Raw genomic sequence first — 25,286 nt, 5'->3', positions numbered from 1 at the left:
ACTTGAATGATCAACACAAACACAATAAGCTTTTTTGAGCACTGCATTAGTGATTATCAGTAATTGCAAAGATTCTACAAGATGAAAATAAATGCACTCCAGCAATTACGACAAACAAAAAGCTTTCCTTTTAGTGTAAAATCTAGGACCTTTTTCAATGCCTGAATGAGTTTAAAATATATAAACCAAAAAAATATTCTTCCCTGAGAACATTTGCTGTCCACGTAATTACTTGAAGCCAAATCCTGAAATAATCAAACACCATTTTTAAGATTCAGAAAAATCCAGCAAATCCAAGTGGTCATGGCAGTATAACAAAACCTCATTTAATGCATTTAATGCACTTATAGATAGATTTTAATTTCACATATATATATATATATATATATATATATATATATATTTTTATTCTTTCCACAGGCTTCCAAAGACAGGCTTTGCCACTGCACTGTGCCATTTTTTTCACTTCTATATTGATGATGCATGAAGAGATTAAACAAAATATGCTTTCCTCACAGCTATCCCAATGCAAGCAAATCAAAGTCCACTGTAGCTATATCCAAGTGAAATTGGAAATATCTACACTTTATATGGTAATGAGCTTGCCTTTAGGATGTTCAGCTAAGCTATGAAAATTTGAGACAATACGAGTAAAAGTATTTTTTTAAATGATTTTCTATACAGTTTTAAGAGAATTGGGTCTCTGATTCCTAAGCAGGGGAACTGGCATTCAAGCGCCCAGAGGTTGACATACCATAAAGTCACCCTACTCCCTTCTGCATCATATTTCAAATTTACTCAGATAACCTCAAATGATTCCCCCAAAACATCATCCCCGCCAACCCCTTGTAAAAAATGACATACTTTGCTTGTGAGACTCAGAGGTAATGGACATAATTTTGCCATTAGAAAATGATGTAACAAGTTGTTTCTATCCAGTTAAATATCCAACAATCCACCTTTGTTTCATAAATAAATCTGCCAGATGGAGTAAAGATATTGGACCCTCAATATAACATGATTCAATAAAGATCCCAAAATGATGATAGTGTTGACTAGCATGTCCGCACAGCTCTCTCCTTCTTGCTAGTCATGGCATGTTGACAGAGCAGGGCTACTTATGCCCATGGGTGATGCTAGCTCCAATTGACCGAAAAAGGGGCGGAAGTGGACAGCACTGATATAGAAATTGATTTGAGCCAATCATCATTCAGATCTATAGATCAAATGTACTCTAAACATTTAGGGGGGTAGACCTATGATCAATGGTGTTCTGTTTCATGCTACATATTATACCCTTTGTTTTACCAATTTCTGCAATTGTGCTAAACAAAGTTTATTTGCCATTATATTTATATAACGCACACAGACAGTAAAAGGTTCACATATATAAATATGTCTCAAAAACAAACACATTAAAGCAAGGCACATTCAGAATGAGATCAGATGGGCATACATAACAGAAATAATACATAATTATCACCTTAAATGATTACTAAATTGCCAGCAGCACAGTAATGGCAGAAACATTTACAAAATGTCTTGTCTGACTTTTACAGTAGCTGCTTCATGTAGCTCGTAACATTTTGTGAAACCAAAAAAGGGGGTAGGAGGAAGAGGCTGATGAGGACACTTAGCTTTAACTGTCCTTCAGGTCAGAAAATTCCAGCAGCCTTCTGGGTGTCCCCCAACACTAGCGCCACCAAACCTCTTCCCACTTATTGGTGGTTTACTCTAGACACAATGATACTTGTTTTAATCGGGTTTTGTTTTAAAGTGCTACCATGAGCAGACAGGCTGCCTGATGTAGATGCGCACACCGTAGCACGGGTCACCTAATGTTGCATGACCCCAGGAAGTCCGTTAAGCAGCGCATTAAGGGGGGAACTTGGGGTGGGGAGATTTGAGCCCCCACTGTAAGTTAAACATATGATACTCCCAAACTAAGGACATTATACAGCCCCAACTAAAAACTTCACAGTAGCATTTGTGTTGGAAAGATAAGCTTATCCTTAAACAAAAAAGGCAGCTACACAAATCTCAGTTGGGTGTTAAATACTGCCTGAACCAATACCAACAAAGGCACCCTGTTTGCTCAGTAGCTGAGTTCTAATGTTCAGGGTGCCCAGTAAATGCATAATATTGCTGAGGAGCAGGAAGAAGACACAAGAGGCTGTCAGAAGTAGGCTAACACTAAAGGTTTCCATTGTATCCGAGTAGAAGCAGCAGACACTTCCCTTTGGTTGTCTCTATTTACACGGAAGGATTCCAGCCATGTGCACCACCACCATCCGTAGGAGCTGGAGAAGGGTGGGTCTCCAATTATTTGGGATAGAGATTGCATTAGGACTGGGTAGCTGCAGATGATACTATATCTCTGTTCACTGTTATTTTATTGTACTTCATTTTGTAAATTATTTACAAGTGTTGTGTGTTGCAATACAAGATTATTTCCACTCTTTTTTCATTATCACAAGTCATTGTTATTTGCTATCTATTTAGTCCTTGCTAGGAATTACCCATAGTTAGGTGGAGGCACTGCCAACAATCTGTTGAAGCCTCAATCTCTCCACATATTGCAGACTCATGGTCCAGTTGGTGTGAGAACTGTAACCATGGCTGGAGTTTCTAAGTGTGGCACACCAGGGCAAAAAGGAGTTACACATATATTGACCAGGATTGGCCATCATGCCAGGTGCCTGATGGCACTTCCTCTAACAGCAGATCCTGTCCTTTAGTGTATGGCTGCGGCAGATATACCATTTATTGTCCAATGACAGAGTGGCAGGGCATCCCCAACTAATTCCTGTGCATGTGTGCTTTTTTCCCTTTTTTGTTCCTGTCTGCTCTTCTCTCCTGCCTTCTGATTTACACTGTTTTGCAGACCTTACTTTTCTATTTGAATTTTTACATTTTACTCACACCCTGATCCCTGTTTTTTTTTCTTTTTGTAAAACACACTATAAACCCCTATATACATATCTATCTATCTATCTATCTATCTATCTATCTATCTATCTATCTATCTATCTATCTATCTATCTATCTATCTATCTATCTACCTACCCACCTAGCTATTATATGCATTTCAATAATAATGAACTCAAAGTATTAATGTTACTTTAATATAAGAAAAGACTAAACAATACAATTCGCTACACAGAAAGGCACAATTAACAAAGACATGGTACTGACAAGGTCATGTTCTTCCCAATGTTCCCTTTATATAAACTCTTTATATAAATGAACTGACATGGAAAGGTTTCTATTCAGTTGTAATCTTGCATGAGTGTCGCATGTCCTGTAATATTGTTTCAGAACCATAACTCTATTAGTCACCATAGTGACACAGTATATTGCAGCATTAGAAAGAACAAAATCCTTAAATACGAGTTTCTTGTGACAAGACATTGTTAACATGATAGTTTGTCATTTTTGTGTAATCTTTTTATACTTGGTCAGCATTAATATTTATTTAAGGCAGTGGACAAATTCATTTCTTGAGAAATTAGTTTTAAAACGTGCTATTTCATTTTAAATTTGATAAATTATGTACATTTCCCTGATCATTTTGTAAGCATTTATCCAGAAACAGTGCTGTAAAAATGTATTTACCCCGTCACGATTTCTTCTATTTTTGCATATTTATCACACTTAAGTCTTTCAGATCATCAAAGTATTTTAGACAAACATAACCTGAGTAAACACAAAATGCAGTTTTTAACTGATTATTTCAGGTATAGAAGGAAAAAAGCCACCCAATCCTATCTGGCCCTATGTAAAAAAATAATTGCCCCCTTTATCTACTAAATCAACCAATGAATCAAATTTAAGTGATTATTGGGCTCAATTTCACTAAGCACACTGAGGCATGATTACTGCCAGTCCTGTTGAATCTAAACATTAATTAAAATGTGGAGAAAACGTTGTGAACCTTCCCAGGAGCGGCCAGCCTACCAAAATTCCTTCAAGAGTGCATAAATGACTCAGTTAAGGTCTGCGACTGTGCAAAGATGGCATCCATGGGAGAGTTGCAAGGTGAAAACCACAGAGACCCGTCTCACATTTGCCAAAAAACATCTTGATGACCCCCAAGACTTCTGGCATAATATTCTGTGAACTGATGAGTTAAAATGGAACATTTTCAAATAGGTGCCCTGTTTCATATGGTGTAACACAGCATTGCACAATAAGAACATCACACCGATAGTCAAAAACGGTGGTAATAGTGTGATGATCTGGGGCTGTCTTGCTGCTTCAAGACCTGGACCACTTGCCATAATTGATGGAACCATGAATTCTGCTCTCTACCATAAAATCCTAAAGGAGAATGTCTGGCCATCAGTTTGTGACCTGAAGTACAAGCACTGTTGGGTTATGCAGCAGGGCAATTATCTGAAGCACACAAGGAAGTTCACCTTTGAATGGCTCAAATGAACAAAATTTAATTTTGATTGGCCTAGTCTAAATCTTGACTTTAATCTGATTGAGATGCTGTGGCATAACCTTTAAAAAGCAGTTTATGGTCAAAAACCCTCCAATGTAGGCAAGTACAGTGGGCCAAAATTCCTCCACAATGATGTAAAAGACTCATGGCCAGTAATTGCAAACATTTAATTGCAATTATTAGGTTTAAGGCGCAATTACATTTTAAAATGGGTGATACAGGTATTTGCTCTTTACCTTCAAAAACTGAAATTATTTTTTAAAAGTAGCTTTTTGTAATTACTCATATCATTGGCTTGTCTTAGTTGGATGATCTGAAACATTAAACCATGACAAATAAGCAAAAAAGAAGTAATTGCTCAATTTTGGCATGGAAAAATTCAAGGTGTGAGACATTTGACTGAAGATGTGTAAGGCATGCCCAATGTCGCCCACATTTGAAATCCCACAGATTCTATAATTGATTCCATTTAAATGCTTTTGTTATGCTGTCTAGTCTTGTTCATTTTTACAGATAATATAACAAAAATAATTCAGTAGGACTGGCATCATAGGCTGCTGATTTATGTGAAGAGTTGCATTGTAAAAAGGCATTCTTAGGATGAAGGATATGAAAGCCCTGGATATACTTGATAAGTTGCACCCCTATTCTAGATCACTGCCAAACCTAAGTTGTACCTAAACTTTTAAACATCAAGATAATGGCTGAACAACATGCCTACAACAGTTAACCTGCTCAGCTGCTAAAATTGAAAAAAAATGTGGTTGGCTGCAGAGGGTTAAAAGGTAACTAATGTGGGAAAGAGATATACAGAATGCTAAATGACTGATCAATCTTTGCTTAATGCACATAATTGTAACCTTAACATACAGCAAAAAGTGCATGAAAAAATGTATATCCTTTATGTTGCATGAATTGTTTTAAAAGACAAATATTATATCATGTATGAAGGTAGTGGGGGCTGTCCCAGCAGCCCCAATAATCACAGACACTTTTTTGAATTATAAACAGGGTACAGCTTTATTGAATCAAAAAAATTGAAAAAAGGCAACCAAATAATACATAAAGAATAAATAATAAAAAACAATTGCATACACATGCAATAACTCAACTTCTCTAACACAGTACAAAACCTACATTGTTCTTGTCGGGCCCCTCTAAAGCTCTGGCTACCACCAAAACAAAGGTACTGACCTTCCCAGTTGTCTAATAATACTGACGGCTTCCTCCACTGTCCCCAGTCATGCTAACCACTAGCTGACCTTAAGCTCGGTGGCCACATCCAAGGTCATTGACCTCACCACATCAGAGGTTAAGGGATGATTTAGCCTAACTTGCCTTCATTAACACCAGCACCATCTCTGTAATTTACAGCATCTTTGACCAGCCTGCTGTGATGAGAAAAGCAAAAACAAATCATTAGACAAGACAAGAAAACAAATAGGGCCGGGGCAAGTAAGGGATTGCTTGCCATCTTTCTAAAAGAGCATCCTATTTCCCCTCGTTCAAATCTGCATACCACCAATCATACAGTACTTAGCCTTTCCTGTCCATTCAGGTAGGCTAATTACCTGAGGTTAGTTAACATTAACTTTACAACAACAAAAAAAGTCTATAAGGCAATATACATATATGTGTAATGGATCATAATGTCCTGTGTGTATCTCAGACTGAATAATGGAAAACGACTCATTTAGATTACTCACAAAGTGCATCTGCCAAAACCATCCTCAGATCTCCCCTTGGGTAATACTGTAGGAGGTTTTTTATTATTATTTTATTTTCCTCTAAAATAAGAGCTGAATCATTTCTAAAAACAAGTCACTGTAACAGAAAAATCTGGAAACATACGGAGGCAGGAAGAGCTGCTACGTCAGCATTTTGGATGGAAGAGAACAACTCAGAAATGCTTTATGCAAAGAAAATAGGCTCATTAGAATTGGGTCCTTTTTCTTCATCGCCACCAAAATTTAATTCTCAGGTTGTTGTGGGGTAAATGTGGCAGCTGCTAGGATGTAAACCCCCCCCAAAAAACACTGGTATCTATACAACATTTACTACGCTTATTGTTACCCCCTCAAAACAGGGAAACAGATGAACTATTTTACATGAACTCATAATTCCCGTAATTTAATCGAATAAGGTATTCTTCCCCTTTTGGACCATGGTTCTCCTTACTTGACTGTGCTTAATACATTTCACACCCCATCAACAAAGCATTTATTTTGGTTGGATTGTGGGCCATCAGTCTTCCTGGGGCTTCTGAGTTATAGATATGATGCTTTTAATCTTGCATAAATGAGTGACCTAGACTACTCTTTAAACTGTAAATCTCAAAGAGATTGGCATATGCACAATTTATTCTTAGCACTGTGACACTTGGATTATTCAACTTGTTAGTTAAAATATGTAGTGATTTACTAAAGCAGCTTGTATGCAAATGACAACAATAACAACAAAGAGTTCTAGGCATTGTGAAGGTTGCAGACACTTTGTCTGCATTTCTGCTAAGTGAGTTCTGGTGTCGGAGTTGGCAGACATTTGGCTAAAAATTAGAAATGGGGATAAACAACCAAGGGTGCAATCTATTGTCAGTTTCCAATGCATCACTTGCTGTAGCTTAGCACTCCAAGGTGCATGGAAAGACTCCTGGTTAATTGTCAGCCTGAAAAAAGACTTAAAAAGACAGTGCTGAAATAAATATAAAATAATTTTAATAAATACAGACAAAGACCAATACACAAACAAATCAATATAATAAAAACACAAATGGTATACAAAAAAAAAATATACGTATTAAATACAAATAATATGCCAAATAAATACAAATATAAATACATTAATAAATAGTCAATCTCAAAAGCAGTAAAATAATCTACCTGCCCCACCAAGGGTTAAATAAATACAGGAGAAAAAAACCACTCACCACTAAGAAGACTGTGTCTGGCCAGGCTAAGCACCAAATTATCAGCCTAACTTAGAGGCAGCATTTTTATGTGCCAGAAAGGGCCATATTCCTAATATTATTATTATTATTATTATTATTATTATCATTAATATTAATGTCATTATCCAGAAGTGTTTTAAATATATGTGTGCAAATTTATACTCTGACTTTTATAGCATTATCAGTCCGGTATTAAATAAATAATACAATATAATTTTGAGCAGTGCTGATGAATGAAATATGAATAATTTTGGATATATAATCTAAATTCATTCTGTGGTTAACATGTAATAAACACTCATAGCTTCTATGTGACTTTTTTCTGGATGCCAACTCTACTGTACCTTGTGAAGTAGCATAGAACATTGACATTTTTCCTTCCCTCAAAGTTTTCTCCTTGTTTCTTTAGAGTATCGCTGGTTAACTTTTGAAAACTGAATTATGAGACGATTAAGATAAAGCTTGTTTTGTTAGGAACTCTTGCAATATGCACTGAATTCAGACATGGCTGTTTGGTGTCTGAGAAGCAGGGACATTTGAGCAGCAGTCTGCTGGAGTTGCCATGTGAACTAAAACTCTACTGCAGGCACTGGGATTTCATAAAAAAAGGAAACAATAATAAGGCTCTTACACTCTGTCAAATTGAGATATTTTTCTGAACAGGTCATATTGGAAGAGAATGCCACATTTAAAGTAAATGTATTACAGTGGCTGAAAAAAAGTAGCAAAGTGTCTTTGTTACAACATGAGGGGGTCTTTCTAAACTATTAATACTTTGGTTGTGAAACATAATTGGGTTTTGCCAATCAGCATAACTTTATCCCCTTAATGACAAAGCCCGTACATGTACGGGCTCAAAATGCATTGTTTTCAATGGTTTTAGGCACCGCCCATTGTCCTTAAGGGGTTAAACATCTTTATTTTGCCATTTACAACTACAGTACATGCCCTTCAAAATTTCATAAATATCAATTAGCCACAAAGCCACAACACCTAAAGCAAAAGTATCCCTCAATGGCCATTTGAAATATTGTAAGGTATGCCGTGTCATATGGGGGCAGATATGTTGCAGGAAAGGTGACCCTGGCCTGCACACTAAGTGATTTTAAACTCCATTAAACAGTTGCCAACCCTATCCTGGTCTATTACTTCATAGCTTCATTGTTACTTCTAATAGTGTATGAAGAACATTAAGAAAACAGAGAAAGTAGGAGAATGGCACAACAGTGTGGAAAGCCAAACGTATACGAGGCGAGAGAAGAACAGAAGCAGTTTTGGACATTCCCCCTATGTTCTGAAGCTGATCAATGCCTTAGGGCTAGCTTTACCACAGGGCAGATTCCCAAGTTCCACATATCTTTAGATAACCATCAAAAACTGCCCCTTTCATGAGGTTGTAAGGGACATAAACAACCTTAATAAGCTGTACTCATATAATTACCTTTGAATAAATAAAAGCACCAGACACAAACTTGGATGAAATGGGCTGTGGTCTTTTATTTAGTTTACAATTCAAACAAAAACCTTCAACTGTAACCATTCATTATGAGCACGTATATGTACAGGCTTTGTCATTAGGGGGTTAAATACATATTTATGGCAATAGCACTTTATTAAGGGTATATGTCTTAACAATTGCCCTTTTTTAACACTTACCTGTGGATAAACATTTTACGAAGACGGGCCACCAACCTCTGGCAATTGGGAGAATAAGTTCCTAAAACAAGACCTGGGAGGACCAGAAGAATACCTGGACGTTTTTTGGAAAATGCTGTTTTTCTTCACCTCGCTTTTGCACATTGTTCTGGTGTGCATCATATCGTGTGCAGTATTACCACTTTTTACTATACACTGGAAGAATATATTGCACCTTTTGGTTTCGTTTTTTTTTCTTCTGCTCTTTTTTACCCGGATATAAAAGGCACTGAGAAAAGCCTGAATAACACAGCTCTATTGTGAGTGCAATAATTTAAATATAGATTAATTGAATAGTTGTTAAAGTCTATACTATTATTGTTCTTCTTCTTTTTTATTTTTCCTTTGTTCTTACATGAGCACCCCTATTTGGAGGTTACTTTGTGTTGTTCAACATTAGGAGAGTGTTGTTTTAAGGTAGTAGCTGTGAGACAAATAGGGGGAAGTATTTTCCATTCACTATATCTATATTTACATTTAATGTTCCACAATTTGATATCACTTGTTTGGAGACACTGGTGCCTTCACTATATATATTTTATATATTTTTTTTACTTGACCTTTCTTCCAGGAGTTCTTAGTGTACCTGAACAGAAGGGAGGCTTGGATGCAGAAAGGGTAGATTTGATTAGCTTGTCAGACTGCTACTGCAGCTAACCAGGCCTGGGCGCAGTGCACTCCAGGCAACTGCCTTAGCACACTCGTGTCCGCCTCTGTTTATTAAATTATACCATTTTGTCTTGAAGTACAATATTGCACATTATAATGTGTTTGTCACAATCAGCCTCTCTCTTGATTTGATCACTTATCTTGATATTTTTAATATATCCCTCAATTGCCATCATCATGATAGTTGCTAGTATTATGTAATGTAATAAAATCATAGCAAGATGTTATCTTTCAGCAGAACATAAGTGCCTGCTGAAATGTTTCCACTTTCAGGCCTTCATGTATTTTAACCAATTGCAATTTTACCCTCAATCAGTCATTCATTATGCTGAGATCACCTTATTTCTAAATCTATTTGCAATTGCCTATGATTTTATATCTCTGAAAATTTCAAGATCTTATTCCGGGCCATCTCTAAGGTTTGGATTTTTTAAATTGTAAATAGTTTTGATACTTAGATCCTTGAATCTTCAATACTGGCTTGTCATCAGTTTATATATTTAATATAATATACCATTGATATTAGCAAAAAATAATGTTGTTAACATTTTTCAGCTTAATACATATGGTTTGAATCGTATGTGCCAATTGTGTCTGTCTGTCATGCCCTTCTTACCCTTACCCGTTCTCCCCAGCTGTCCTCTGTCCCTGCAGGCCTCCCAAAAGCTCTGTGATCGCGGCGTAGGCCGAAGCAGCGGACTGTAGTAGCGGCATCTACCTGCAATCGTGATTGCGGTAGCGTGGTAGCCCAAAACGTGGTAGCTACAACAAACCCCAGGGAAGACTTCCAGGTGCTGCCCAGACCACGTAATGTTGTACACCTGTGGAGGGGAGGTAAAGCCTGCCTCCACCACCAGCTATCCACCAATGACGTTCACACACACAGAAACAGTGAACCAGGTGCTGTGGAATCACTCACTTCACACCAATCCAGTGAAGAGCTTGTTCAGCACAGGGGATACCTACAGCACTATAAAAACCCCTCAGACTGTAGCCATTTGGACTCCAGATTCCTGTTCTTCTTTGCTTGCCTTGCTACAAATCCTCTATTGGATTCTCTGTTACTCGACCTTTAGCTTTCCTATTTGACTACCCTGTTTGTCTGTTTCCTGACCCTAGCTTGCACTACTGTTTTCTCTGATCGCTGCCTGCGCCTGACCTATTAGACTGTTCTTGCCATTTTTTTGGACTATCATCTGCTCTTACGTTCCAAACCCAATCCTGACATTGTCATTAAAACATCTAGTTTTGTTTATATATTGAATATAGAAAACTTCCACTATCACCATAAACTTGCCCCTTATAGTGAAGTGGTAAGCGATTAAAAACTCAGCTAACCTGTATTATCGCAAAAGAAGACACTCCACATGTGACCATTTTAATACTGAACCAGGAGACAGTCCTTGTCCCATGAAGAATCTCTTTTGGATCATACTTGTTATTTAATCCTCCAAAAAATAGATGGAATCAAGAAATTTGGGTAGGGGGTGATCATGGTGATGAACAGGAATCTGAAAGGAAAACTGGTTTGTGCACAACTGGTCCATCTCTGCAGGGCCGGGCTGGGGATAACTAGGTGGTCCTGGCAATTTAAGCCCAGTGGCCACCTAATGACATAAGCTCTGCTGACAGCTGGATCTGACAGGTCCCGTGCTTTTATGCTCACATAGTGTGCCGCTGGGCATATCCAGCTGGTAACCACACACTAAAGCACCTGAACTCTTGCTGGAGCATTCACCTGGTGTGCCAGACGGGCAGTCTACGCCTGACTTTCTTAATATATTTACCTGTGTTTACATTAATTAAGAATGTATGTATCAGGAAAAAATATTTGCACAAAAATTTGACACTTCTTTAATTAGTAAAACAAGTTTTAAAAGTCATTGTTTAAAAATATATCCTTTTTTCCTGGAAATTATTTTGCTGCTTAATTCTCAGATACTGCAGTTTTGAAAAGCAAGGTAATTCACCACAAGTACTTAGAGCAACTACCATCCAATGGATGTTAAGCACCTGTGACATTGGGTATCAATCTCTCTAGAAATATCTAATAGTTCTCAATTATTTTATGTTGTTTAGAGCAATCTGTGTTTGATCTTCAAGGAAAGCCAATTGGCAGTTGGCTCAAGATCAAGAGTGATTGTCAATGGTTGTAATAGCACACATGCGAGAGCAAAGTGTTCTGGCAGGGATACCCAGGAGATCTAAAGATCATCTTTAGCAAGTCTTCCTGCTGAGACTCAGCAAGTCCATCTGTCACTCCACATAAAGACCTTTAGAGAAAAAACATCACAGACAAAACATTCAGCTATCACTCCAGCATCTAATGCAAAGTAAATTAATCAGTTTTGTCTTTTTGTTGTTTTCCCTAGTAGTTTCTGAGCACATCAAAGAAGACGGTTTTCCTTGTGTTATGAAAACAAAATATTTGAACTTATCATTGTCTTCTCTTTGTTTCATGTGACTACAAGATAACCGTAATATGGCCTGGCGAAATTGTTCTAAAAAGTGGGGCTATAAATTCTTAATTTGACATGATTATTAAACTACTCCAATTTATATATAAAATTGCATGGTGTCATAACAATGGAAGAGGTTTGCTTTTGGGTGATTTTATAAGATTCAGTGCTAATTGTTTGGAGATAAAAAGATATAGACAATGAGATAGATAGTATTTGCATACTTATTAGCATTTGCATATTAATGTTTCCTTTGTTTAGGATTCCAATTTATTAAGCCTGTTACTTCAGCGTTGCTTCTTTTGTCACAGCTATGCTGCCTTTTTGTTTTAAAAATATATAAAACCACATTTTGCAATAGCACAGAAAAGCTAAAGATGAACCGTAATCGAAAGAGGTGGCCAAATTTCAATATTTTTTTAATTTGACTTATATTGTAAAAAAAAAGTGTGTGAATTTTGCTGTCAGTTAATACAGTGATCTCAATGCCTTGATATGCTTCTGTACCCGTAGTACAGAATACATCTGATACATCCTATCTAATTTTGTTTAGTAAACCAATACTCTTTTATTTAAGTGAGGATACCACCAATTATTAGCAGGTTGGGCACCACAAATAAACTATGCTGGAGCTTATTACTAACTCTAAAGTGTAAAGAGTTGTATTTCTAGATAAAGTGGTAATGTGTTTCATGTAGAATCAAGAGAGTATGTTCAAGGACAATAAATTCCGACCTTAACAGTTGTCATAGTGACAACACAATTCACCTGTGAGTTCAGCGTGGCCTAGTTTATAAAAAATGTTTAACGAAAACAATAGTGATGTTTGTCCTTGTGAATTCTAATTTTTAAAAGCACATTCAATATATTAAAAACAAAAAAAACGTTGAGGCAGAATTACATATTTTTTTCATTGTTGTCATGCATTTTTGTTAGCAACAAAGGCTTATGCTTTAAATGTTTTCTCAACAATTGACAAAAGATAAAGTACTCAAATAAATAGAGTTGTATAATGTGCTAAATATTAAATTTACCTTAAAAGGGACTCCCACCAATATTTTATTTTATTTTTTATTATTAGCAGCAGATTAAAAAATATGTTTTCAGAAATGAGATGCTATGATATATATAATATGTGCAGATATATATTATATGCTGGTGACAGATTATAATCTGTCCGCAGCAAATCACATAAATTGGACAAATTGCACAAATTAACATTCAACTCGCTTTTACTTGTAAGCAGGAGGTTCATGTGAGTTGAAATACAGTGAACAATTTGCTGATTCATTGATTCGCGAGTGCTTTCTAGTTTATAAATATCATTGTCACTCAAAAGGTTTGTTGTGATGGACCTAGCCCCCCCATGGTGGATCTGGCCTCAGAACAGGTAGATGGTTTCTCTTACACAAGTTCAATGTTTCAGCTCAAGAATAATATTCTGTGTATGGGTATCGATGTTTTAGTTTCTTGGTATTGGTCTGGATAACTCTAATAAAGGGATGTAGCTAAAAGAAATGTGTGAATAAAAAATATTTCAACAAATATCTTTAATAGGATCAATTTATTTTTATGTTTTTATAGTCCGTGTCTGAGCTATATCTTGAGTTTTAGGGAAAAAACCTTTTGCAAAGAATGCATAAGAGTGTGAGACTAGATCCAGCACAAAACCATTTGTCCCATAATGAGTTACAGCTTTGGAATGTCTTAAATTTTAGCTTATTTGATCACTTTGCTTGGAGGGATGTCAACTGCACACCTCTTATTAGTTCTTATGAAGGGGTTGTTGAGCTGAAGTGTATGTATTTATGTTGTCAATAAAGTTTGTCAAGGAACAGCCAATATTTTCTGTTATACCATTTTTTATATGCTGTCTGTAGTAAAAAATTGTTTCCTGGAGGGGCATGCGCACATCCCTGAGCTCCCAGTAGAGATGAATTTATGGATGGAAATTTCACGTTCTCATGGGAATTTAAATTCGAAGGGCTGAAACTGTTGCTCGCACCGAGCTTTCTCAATGGTTTCCGCAGTAATACAACGTGGAAAATGCATGCTGTGGCCACACATGCCACTTCCTTTGTTATGTTAAACTGCCAGGACTGGACTTCTTAGGAGAAACAGCGTCTGGATAGGCTTCATGTGAGGCTTCAACAATATTACCCACACATTCAAGCAAGAATAATTTCAGTGAGTTCCTGGAATATGGATATATTTGTGCCTCCAATGCTTCATACCAATCTCTTCCTGGCTCTTTGCCAGATGGACCATCAGAGCATTGGGAACATGTGGGGAAGCAATTAGGGGCAACTATAGAGAGGAAAGGTTATGCTATTAAGCTGTCTGAAAGAAAGAAGTGATTAAGGAAGGTACCTGGATCAAATAAAGAAGGTATGAAATTGTATCTTCTTTCTTATCTTTAGGGTAAATTAGGAGACAAGGTTATTCTATGTCACATCAAATAAGTATAACATTTTCAGATTTTCATGAAAATTGGTGACCTTTTCAAAGGATAAATGTTCGTGTAAGATTTTAGGGCTTTATATATTTTGGTTTTTTAAGTTATTATGAAATATATTTGAATACCCTTTATCAATGAGATTTTATACACATAAGTTTAAGATAACTGTTTTAAAATGACCTTTCTTTACTTTTTTGTTATTTTTTGTTAACCCTTTTAGTACCAACCACATATAATATACAGTCATGTGAAAAAAGGACACTCTCTTGAATTATTTGATTTCAATTGGGTCTAAAAATTAGGTAAATACACTCTCAGATGAACAACAACACATGACATATCACACTGTGTCATGCTTTTATACAGCAAAATAAAGCCAAAATGGAGAAGCCATGTGTGAAAAGTACACCCTTACTGCTTACCCATACTAGGAATTAAGATGTATATATGTATGTGTAAGATGAATTAAGAGGTAGCAGACAGGTGCTGTTACTCAAATGCCCTTGGTTAATTAATCTTCAGCAAGTGTGACCACCTCTATAAAAGCCAAAGTTTTAGCAGTTTGCTGGTCTACAGCATTCAGATGTGTGTTAACACAATGCCAAGAAGAAAATACATCAGCAATAGTCTTAGAGAAGGGATTGTTGCTGGGTTATAAGGCCATTTTGAAGCAATTTAAACTCCATTATTCTACAGTGAGAAAGATTATTCAAAAGTGTGAACCAGACAGTTGCCAATCTTTCCAGAAGTGGCCATCCCAGCAAATTCACCCCAAGGTCAGACTATGTAATGCTCAGAAAAATTGCAAAAAACTTGTTGAGACCAAAGTAGAGAGGGGTGATGATTTGGGCTTGTTTTGCAGCCACAGGACCTGGAAACCTTGCGGTCATGAAGTTGACCATGAACTTCTCTGTATACCAAAGTATTCTAGAGTCAAATGTGAGGTCATGTGAAGTGGCATGACCTTAAGATAGCTGTACATAAACAAATGCCCACAAACCTAAATGAACTGAAACAGTGTTGTAGAGTGTCCAAAATTCTTCCACAATGATGTAAGAGACTGATAAAATCAAACAATTATTTCAAGCTATTGCTGCTAAAGGTGGTTCTACAAGCTATGGAATCATAAGGTGTTTTTCACACATGGCTTCTCCTTTTTGGCTTTATTTTTGTTGAAAGAATCATGACACGTTGTAATCTGTCATGTGTTGTTCATCTGAGATTGTATTTACTTAATTTTTAGACTTGATAAGGAACAGAAGATTGTTATTATGTCCTGCTATGTAAAACCATAGAATTGAAAGAGGGTGTACTTTCTTTTTTCACATGACTGTATATAATACTTGGTTGTAAAATATATCTCATGTGCAGTGGGACCTTTGCTGCCCCTTTTGCCCTGTGTTAAAGACAGCCCTGGTTCTATGTAAATGTTTTCTTGAACATGGTAGGTTAGATTGTTTTTGTCTTATCAATATTTATACACATTTGTGTTTTAGATTCAAGACAGCCGTATGTCAACCTCCACTACTTCTTCTGGGAGACTCTACCACTTATCTACCACCCTCTCAGTACAGTAAAAAGAAAACAAGTGAGAACTGGCTATAGTACTCTATGTTAAGTGTTTGTATATGCATAGTAGCTTCTCACATCAATATAGATCAGGCATGTCCAAAGTCCGGCCCGAGGGCCAATTGCGGCCCACGTTCCAGACTAATAAGGCCCCCCAGATAAGTTGCCCAAATATAGATCTGGTTTTTATATATTAAAGGCAGAGTGATTTAACACCTTGTTTAGATTTGTCATCCAAGTCACAAAATGAAAAGTATGCCGTTTTCAATAAACTTTGCATAAAATAGTTAATTTGCTTTTAATTTTAATGGTTCAAAGAATGTCAGGCAAAATGGTCGGCCCTCGCACATGTTCACTTCATCAAATCTGGCACGCTTCGAAAAAAGTTTGGACATGACTGATATAGATGTATTAATGATATGTGTAGACAGACATTTAGGAGGGACTAAAAGACAAATTAATCCTCCTATAAGCTAATATATGTCACGACTTACCTATCCACTGGGGAATCCGCATCTAGACACCACCGTTCCCGCTCCCAGCAAACCAGCAAGCCACGAGTTCCTACTCCACGCCTCCCGTTTCCTGGCAGTGAGCGAGTTACTCACATGAGCGGGCGAGCCCGTCCAGGAGACTGACAGGGGACATTCCTATTCATTTACTGAAGGGCGGATCGGAGTCCCGTATTGGGGGCATGGCTTTGTGTGGAGGCAGATTTAAAGGTCCAGGAATCCTGCTTTCACTTACCCTTGTGTGGTCTTCATGTTCAGACATATTTTGCATATCTCTCATATTCTGTGAATTTTTGTGTACTGATTCTGGCTTGCTGTGGCTACCCTCTTTGTGTACAACTACCAACTACCATGGCTATTGCAACCACTTCCTACGTGTACCTAATTTGTCTTTCCTCCGACACCTCATTTAGCAGATTCAGCCCTACTAAGATTATTCCACGCTTCTGCCACTTTTTACTTTACTTTTTTTAGACTGTCTATTATATTGCCTATACCCTGCCTGCTCTCTGTCTGGTGTCTCTCCTGCCCTGTTTGTCCCTTTGGGGGTCTCCCCATTTGGAAACTCTCAGGGTGAAGATTTGGCTGAACAGGTTCTGGGATACAGGTAGATGACACTATACAGCTTTATGAGTTCATCTTCTCTTTTTTAAATTTTGTTTAGATAGTAGACTTTTTCATTATAGCCTATACACATTTTTTTTATTAAACTTCATAATCACTTAATCAAAGGCTTAAACTTGTCCTGTGGATTTCCTTAATAGTTTTGTAGACCATCAATGGTATATCAGCCATTGAAATCCATATAATGTAAATTACGTTGCACCCTACTTGACAAGCATAGACTATAATGCCTTATGTCTTAGTGTCTGAAATATAAAGCAGAAATCAGTCTACTTAATATATTAAGATTTGTGGCTTACCAGTTACTTTTTTTAAATTGACATCATCGAATTTGGTGAGCCCAATGTTTCTCACTCTCTGTGTTTATCTGTGATACTTTACAGACAAAATATATATTTGCCTGTATAAAAATTAAATAATGTTATAAAGTCAAGTGTAGCAACTCTGCTTCTCATAAATAAAGTACTTGCCAGCAATGCACAAAAAACTCCACACTCGGTGCCTTACACAGAGAACACAAATCAATGAACAAACAGACATCAGCAACACACGATAGGCGGTGAAAATCCCCGAAACGCTGACTTCGATTAATCCAAACTTACTCTAATATAGTAGTATAAAATCATAGAAATGTGCTAATTTCAATTAAAAGACATGAGCATGAATATACGGCATAGTGCATCATCTCTGTCAGCAATACTTAGACTTTGGAAGACAAAACACATTAGGTTAATATGGTTTGCTGACAGAGATGATGCACTATGCCATATATTCCTGCTTTTGTGTTTTAATAGAATTTTAATAAACTATGATTTTATAATTTATTGGATTAAGTTTGCATCAATCGAAGCCAGCATTTCGGGGCTTCTCACCACTTATCGATCATTGAGTATTTTTTTCATAGTTGACCAAAACCAACAGATATTTACTCTTGTGCAGACAGTTATCCTTTAAATGCCTCGTTATTAGTATGAACAATGAAAAGCTCAGATAAATGATTTTTCTATTTGGAAAAAAGTAAAACAAAAGGCATGACATTGTCCTGATTAGTCTTGTGGCCATCTTTCTAATTTGTAATCAAAGCTGAACATCCATTGTTATTGTAAATGAATGACCATAAAAGAGTTCAGAAGGTAAATGATACAATTAATAATCTGCAAAATTCCAATCTAAGGAAATGAAGTAAAACATATAAACTTTTGTTTAATATAGAAAATACTGAAAGCAGTAAATGTAACATGGTATACTTTTCTCTTAGCTAGAAATTATATATACGGTACATTTAGTTGTCTTAAATTTTGTTCTTACTGTGCAAAATGTCTTCTACACCGTATGACGAAAGTCTTTCACATTCATTCTTTGATGTACATCTGAAACAACCTCCCAGCTTGATAGCCTGAAAACCCATTTCAAGCGCTTTGATCTGGATATCAGGAGAGACAGTATAATTATTACCATTGTTCTTTCTCAAATATGTGTATAGGCTATTAGATGTGTTATTATAATAATATATATATATCTATATATATATATATTCACCCGATCAGCCATAACATTATGACCACTGACAGGTGAAGTGAATAACACTGATAATCTTGTTATCATGGCCAAATGTGATGGCTTAGATGACTGGGGCAGAACATCTCCAAAACGGCAACTCTTGTGGGGTGTTCCTGGTCTGCACAGTGTGTTTTAGTTCTTGAATTGGGTTTACACTACCAGCAATACCTCTTCATTTTGGACAACACAAATAATAAATCAAAGAATATTAGTGGCAAACTACGCAGGGCAGGGGACATTTTTTAATCCACTTTCGAGTCAAGTAAATGCTTCCATGTTGGTATCCGCATACTATTGTTCTGCCATGCGTGAAAGTAGTCAGCTTGTTTGCAGTTATGGAAGCACAGATTCTCCAATGTTTAGAAAAGTTTGATCAATTTTGCAGAATCTATATAATAATGTTACAATATTTTGTCGCGCTTTCATTTTGGTCATTAAGGAGTAAATATTTTCAAATTACTTCTCTCAACTCACCATCAAAATGTATGGCCCTGTTTGATTGGTGATCAATGATATTATAATATACCTGTGTAATCAATTAGGGTCTTTTTCTCTTTAAAGTGTTGTTGTTTTTTTTTAAAAAAAAACAGCGGTATCAGGGCTACCATACTTTGTTAATGTTGCTGGTTAATAAAGTTCTGATCCAAGACAGTTATAACACAAGACAAGTAAATAACTTGAAACAGCTGTGGAGAAGAGAGCTGTTCAGAGGTTTCCTGCAGAGCCAGGGCAGGTAATATTACAACTCAAAGCAGAAACTCCTGGCGGCACAGCTCAGCTCTCTCAAGTTGCAACCATTATGGTCAGCCTCCAGCTACAAGTGCAGTCATATAATAAGTACAGTAAGTTACAAACATTTCGGTTGGGATGAATTAGGTAAGAATTAGACTTGGGCGCCTGCCAACTCTTTGTGGGGGAAAAAATCTTCGTATTCCGTTTTTCTTCTTTTCTCCCATTTTTTGTAGAAGGGGTTAATATAGGGTTAAAGCAGGCGGCTCGTCTGCCATCAACCAACCCTGCTGACGGCCAATAGAGTCGCTCGTACATACTTTTAAAATCCTGGTGCCGCAACTTGGCCGGGAGAGACCACTGGTCTCCCCGTTCCAAGAGTTAAAAGTCCGGACGAATGACCAATATGAACGGCCACTTGTACGCACCTTTAACTGTTGGAGCAGGGAGCATGGTTGCGCCGCCACGAGTTAAAGGGCCGTGCAAGTGAGCTTATTGGTTGCCTTCAGGGGCCTCCTCTGGCATCAACCAATAGAGTCGTTTGCACGGCCCTTTAACTCCTGACGGGGAACTTGGCCTGTCTCCCCACTCCAAGTTTAACTCCTCATGGCGAGCCTAAGGACGCAGCATCGCCGTCAGGCATTAAAGGGCTGTGCGAACAACTCTATTGGTCGCCAATTGGACCAATATGCTCACTCGCATGGCCCTTTAATTCCTGATGGTGAACCTATTGATTTCCACTTCCGTTAACCCCTGCGATGCTGTGTAGATAAGGTAGGCTAGATGGGGAAGGGACCAGGGAGATTAGTAGACGACCTACGTTTTCCCGCCGCCATGTTCGTATTTTCGGTATTCAGATTGAACAACGAAAACGCACCCTTTGTGTTTGTTTTCATGTTCGCCCGAATACGAATGCACAAGTCTAGTAAGAATGCATTTGGAAAGGATGTACCTGTTCTGTAAAGCATACAATCCTATAATCCAAGTAGTGTTAGTAAGTGGGACATACAAATACTGTCAATGGGTTGCAATTTATGATGTATATCAAGTTAAGGTTTTAAGTTACTGCAGCTCTACATTGTAACATAGTAATTTAGGTTGAAAAAAGTCCATCAAGTTTAACCCTTCTGCCTATCCTTCCTGCCTTTAATCCAAAATAAAAAAAAAACATGAAGCCATTTTTCAGATTTTGCCACTTAGGGGGAACATTTTTCTTGACTCTCTTTGGACCAAGAAGCTCTAAAATATCAATGTTTATTCTATTATTTATAGCCTTGTATGTTCTCCTTTACTAAAAAAATAATGGCATCCATTGCATTTAATAGTACTCTCTTGGCAGTGAATTACATACCTTTATTGCCTTTACTGTAAAGAATCCCTTCCTTTTTTGTATGAAATCTTCGCTTTTCTAGTCTCAGAGGATGAGCTTTTATTTTGCATGTATGCATGTTGGATATACATCAGTTTCACAGTGACTTGTAAAAGCACAGTTTGTTTTGTGAATGTCAGCATGAAATTACTTGCAACTTCAGTCAACTCTCAACTTTTTAATTGATTAACCCCTGAGGATCAAATAAGCATTTTCTTGTAGAAATGGCACTTGTAACGAACAAAACACCAGCTCAGACCACATAAATAAAAAGCAATGCGGAAGCAGCTATCCCACACGGGTGCTCTAGCGCAGGGGTCCCAACCACCGGTACCAGTCCGTGGCCTATAAGCAACCGGGCTGCACAGCAATTCCAGGCGCTGGGCGAGTGTTTATCTTTCTTTTTCATTTAGCCCTGCTGCGGGTGAGGATCCAGACCGACCGCAGCACTGCAGGGGACCTGGATCCTCTTCTCCGGCAGCCGTGGATGGCTGTGCGAGACAGACAACCCCACTGCTGCCGGTGTTGATTGACCTTCAGGTGCTCCACCATAGAAGCCCTGGCAGCCGTGGAGGTTGTCTAGGCACATATCTGAGGGACATAAAGCATATCTGGGAGGCAGAGTGGCATATCTGGGGGCAGAGTGGCACAATTTTAGGGGTGTTTTACGGATGGGAAGACAACCAGGGAAGTTGAAAATATATTTCATTATATTTTAAATTTAATAATAATAATAGAACTAAAATGCACAATAAATGTAATGTACTTGAATCAAACCCAAAGCACCCCGTCCAAGGTCCATGGAAGAATTGTCTCCCTGGTGCCAAAAAGGTTGGGAATTGTTGCTCTGGCGAGAAGGAACATTCACTCCAACAATGAAATCAATCAAATAAAGGAACACTGGCACACCATGAATATAGAAGTATAAAAAAGAGTATTTTATTTGGATGCTTGAGCCTATAAATATAAAGTGTGTCCAAAATTATGCAAGAAAAGTAACCAAACATTTAAAAAAAATATACAATGAATATCATACCAGCCAGAGAAAAAGAGCACCTCAAGTGCTTTCTCAAATGACACACTGTATTTTTTATACATGTGGGATCAAGCATCCAAATAAAAGACTTTGTTTTATACTTCCATCTTGATGGAATTCCTTTATTTGATTGTAATGGCATTTGGTAAGGTGTATCTCAAACTAAATGAAAGCATCAATCTAGTCTGAGCATGCATGGCAAGTAGAGGATTATCCATAAAACAGCACTACATGAATTCTTTACTCACTGACCGTTGCTGATTACAAAGGATCTCTTATGGTAAATGAAAATTATAATACAGCTTCTGATTCAACATAGAAGCTGAGCTGGCTGTCCTACCTTACCTTTTCTTATTTTTGCCTGAACATCGTATAACACTTTTTCTAGGATTTGATGCTGATGCATAAGGCAGGGATTGCTACAAGAGTTGAAGACATGCCTAATATAAGTCACATTGCTAGTAGCTCTATAAATCAGTGAATAGTTTCACACAAACCAAAGACTGAATAGTGAACCATGAAGATGAATGGTATATACCTTAGGTTTGGGAAATAGTATATTAGACTAGGGGGCAAATGTGTTTTTTAAAGCATGACGTAATTTGGTGGGATTTGGGTAATACAAAAGCAAATAGCCATGTTTGTGTTTTTGAATAAAGACATGTTTGGGCTTCTAGTTCTCATGCAATCTATTTTTTGCACTGTTGCTACAGTTCCTAAACAAGAAGTTATAATGAGGGAAATAACCATCACCAACTACACTCACCCTCTAGGCTTGTCAGTGTGTGGGAAGACTGTCACAAAGCATAACAAAAATGTGGTCTAAAAATAGACCAGAGTATTACTATATGATCTAAAAATAAAATATATTGGATGGAACCTGAATAAGGACATCTACCTTAAATCAATTGAACATATAAATGTGTTGTGTTGTGCAGTTTCAAAAATTGTGCTAAATACGGAAAGACTAGTGTTAAATTTGCTGTAACTGTTCTTGTTCACAATTTACTGTAAATGTTGTATTCTCTTCATTTCTATTATTTTAATAAAAATAGATTTGGAACTATATTAATATTGAAGTACATTGTCCAAATACATATCACACTTTTATCTCATTGTTATTAAAATGCATGTAACTTTCAATTCAATTTTCCATTATTTTACTTATCGGGTGCAAGACAATTTGGTAGTGCTATTATAATATTGTAGAATACAAACGTAAAAAAAAACATGAACACATAGAAGGAGAAGAGAGTCCAGGTACACCCCCCCCCATTCAGCAATTTACAGTACTGTCCCACATTTTCGAGCATTATGGATTGCCCATTGAAGAGATCTTCTATTCTCCCTTGACTGACCCAGGGAGCTGTGAAGTCAATGGAGGTCTGTGATCCATTGAAGCTCCCATGTGGCCACCTATTTGGGTAAGGTGGACAAGTGGCTATATCTCCAGCTCCAGATGTGGGCCGGTCCACCCATATCCTCGAACACAGGTGTCCCAGTTTGGATTCCTGAAATGGTGTGCATAGGAGATTACAGTAATCAGTATACAGTATCTGTAAAGTATTTATTACACATACAGTATATACTGATTACTGTAGTGTGACTAATAGAAAATAAAAGGCCACCTTACAAGAATACTGTGGAATCAGCTATCTTGATTGTTGACAAGTTTCTTGTTCCTCATTACATTGCTGATTATTTTAAGTAACTAAGGGTGCTTGAGAAAAAAAGAAGATAACTTCTACTATATATTTGTTCTGTACTAATTTAACTAATTTAACTATTAACGGTACACTTGAGAAAAAAAGAAGATAACTTCTACTATATATTTTTTCTGTACTAATTTAACTATTAACGGTAAGTGTGAATGCCAATTGGCTGTACTGAATGTTCCTTTGTTCCTTTTGACTTTTGTCCAACTCATGCATATCATACCTGGGAACTCTGCAGGTTTGACCCGGAGATTGCCGGGTGAGCGCTGCTCCTCCGGTTCTCCGGGTCAAGACCCGAATCCTCCGGGTCGCGGGAGTGGGGTCTTGACACGCCCCGCTCCGCGCCCATTTTCCCTTCAAATGGGGGTGTCGATGTCGGTGGGACCGCCAGCCAACGTCAGCGGGACCGTGTACTTACGTCAGTGTGCAGTCCTGGCTGCGTCCCGCAAGGGAAGGCTCTGGGTAACCGGAGCCAAAAAGTTCCCAGGTATGATGCATACTCATCTTCTGTCACCTTGCATACACAATGCATGCACATTTAATGAATTATGTACAAGAGCCATATAATTATGCATGAGTTCTTCAGTTGTAGGTTATAATTAACTTTTAACTATAACTTGACTATTACAGTTTACCCATTACCAACCCTAGCAGAAGTTTTGATCTTGTGATAGCCCTACCATCTTTTTCTTAATGTTAGCCACTGCATTAACTGCGTATAGCCCTTCCTGCCATGTCCATTTCCATTTTGCAGCTACTCTGTCACGCTCAGTGTATGAGGGGAGATGCTGTTGCAGGGTAGGACATGGATCTCCACAAGAGAAAGCCTGTCGGTCTTAGAAGAGTTGTTTGCCCCCCAACCGGTTCCTTCTCAGGTTCAATATTTTGGATTTGAGCAGCCGTGGGACTTTCTGAGGATCCTCCGATTGACATCAAGGATACACACATAGAGTAGTCAAGACAAGCCACACTCTGGAGGCTGGAGTTTTGGATAAGCCGTATCAATGCAGAGGTCGGGTAACCGGAGTTCAGGATAGTCAGGATCAATGCAGAGGTCAGGTAGCCAGAGTTCAGAATAGTCAGGATCAAGCCAGGTCAAATACAGGAACAACACTTTAAAACAAACTAGGATCTAGCCGCAGCCATCTTAGGTGTGGCTACTGTAGTGAGCGAGGACAGCTGAAGTGGGCCCTCTGCAGGAGCACCCTCAGTAAGGCAAAGGACAGTGGATGTCCCTGCCAGCGGACAAAAGGAATGGGACTCAAGACATGGGCAGGAGGCCTCCCGCGCTGGCAGACAAATGGTTAAGTGCCATACTACCAACACTTTATCTCATCCAAAGCAGAATTGCTTGTAGTGCTATGATGTTCTTCTACATGTAAAAGCTAAGGGCCCCTCGGTCTGTCATCATCAGCTGAGTCCCCCTCCTCCTCCACTACATCTTCTGGTTGAATGTCTTAAAGCACTTGAGCTGCCATATGGACATGGTAGCACAAA

This window comes from Spea bombifrons, chromosome 3 (assembly GCF_027358695.1).
Source record: "Spea bombifrons isolate aSpeBom1 chromosome 3, aSpeBom1.2.pri, whole genome shotgun sequence".
Classification (NCBI taxonomy): domain Eukaryota; kingdom Metazoa; phylum Chordata; class Amphibia; order Anura; family Pelobatidae; genus Spea; species Spea bombifrons.
This window is presented reverse-complemented; position numbering follows the sequence as displayed.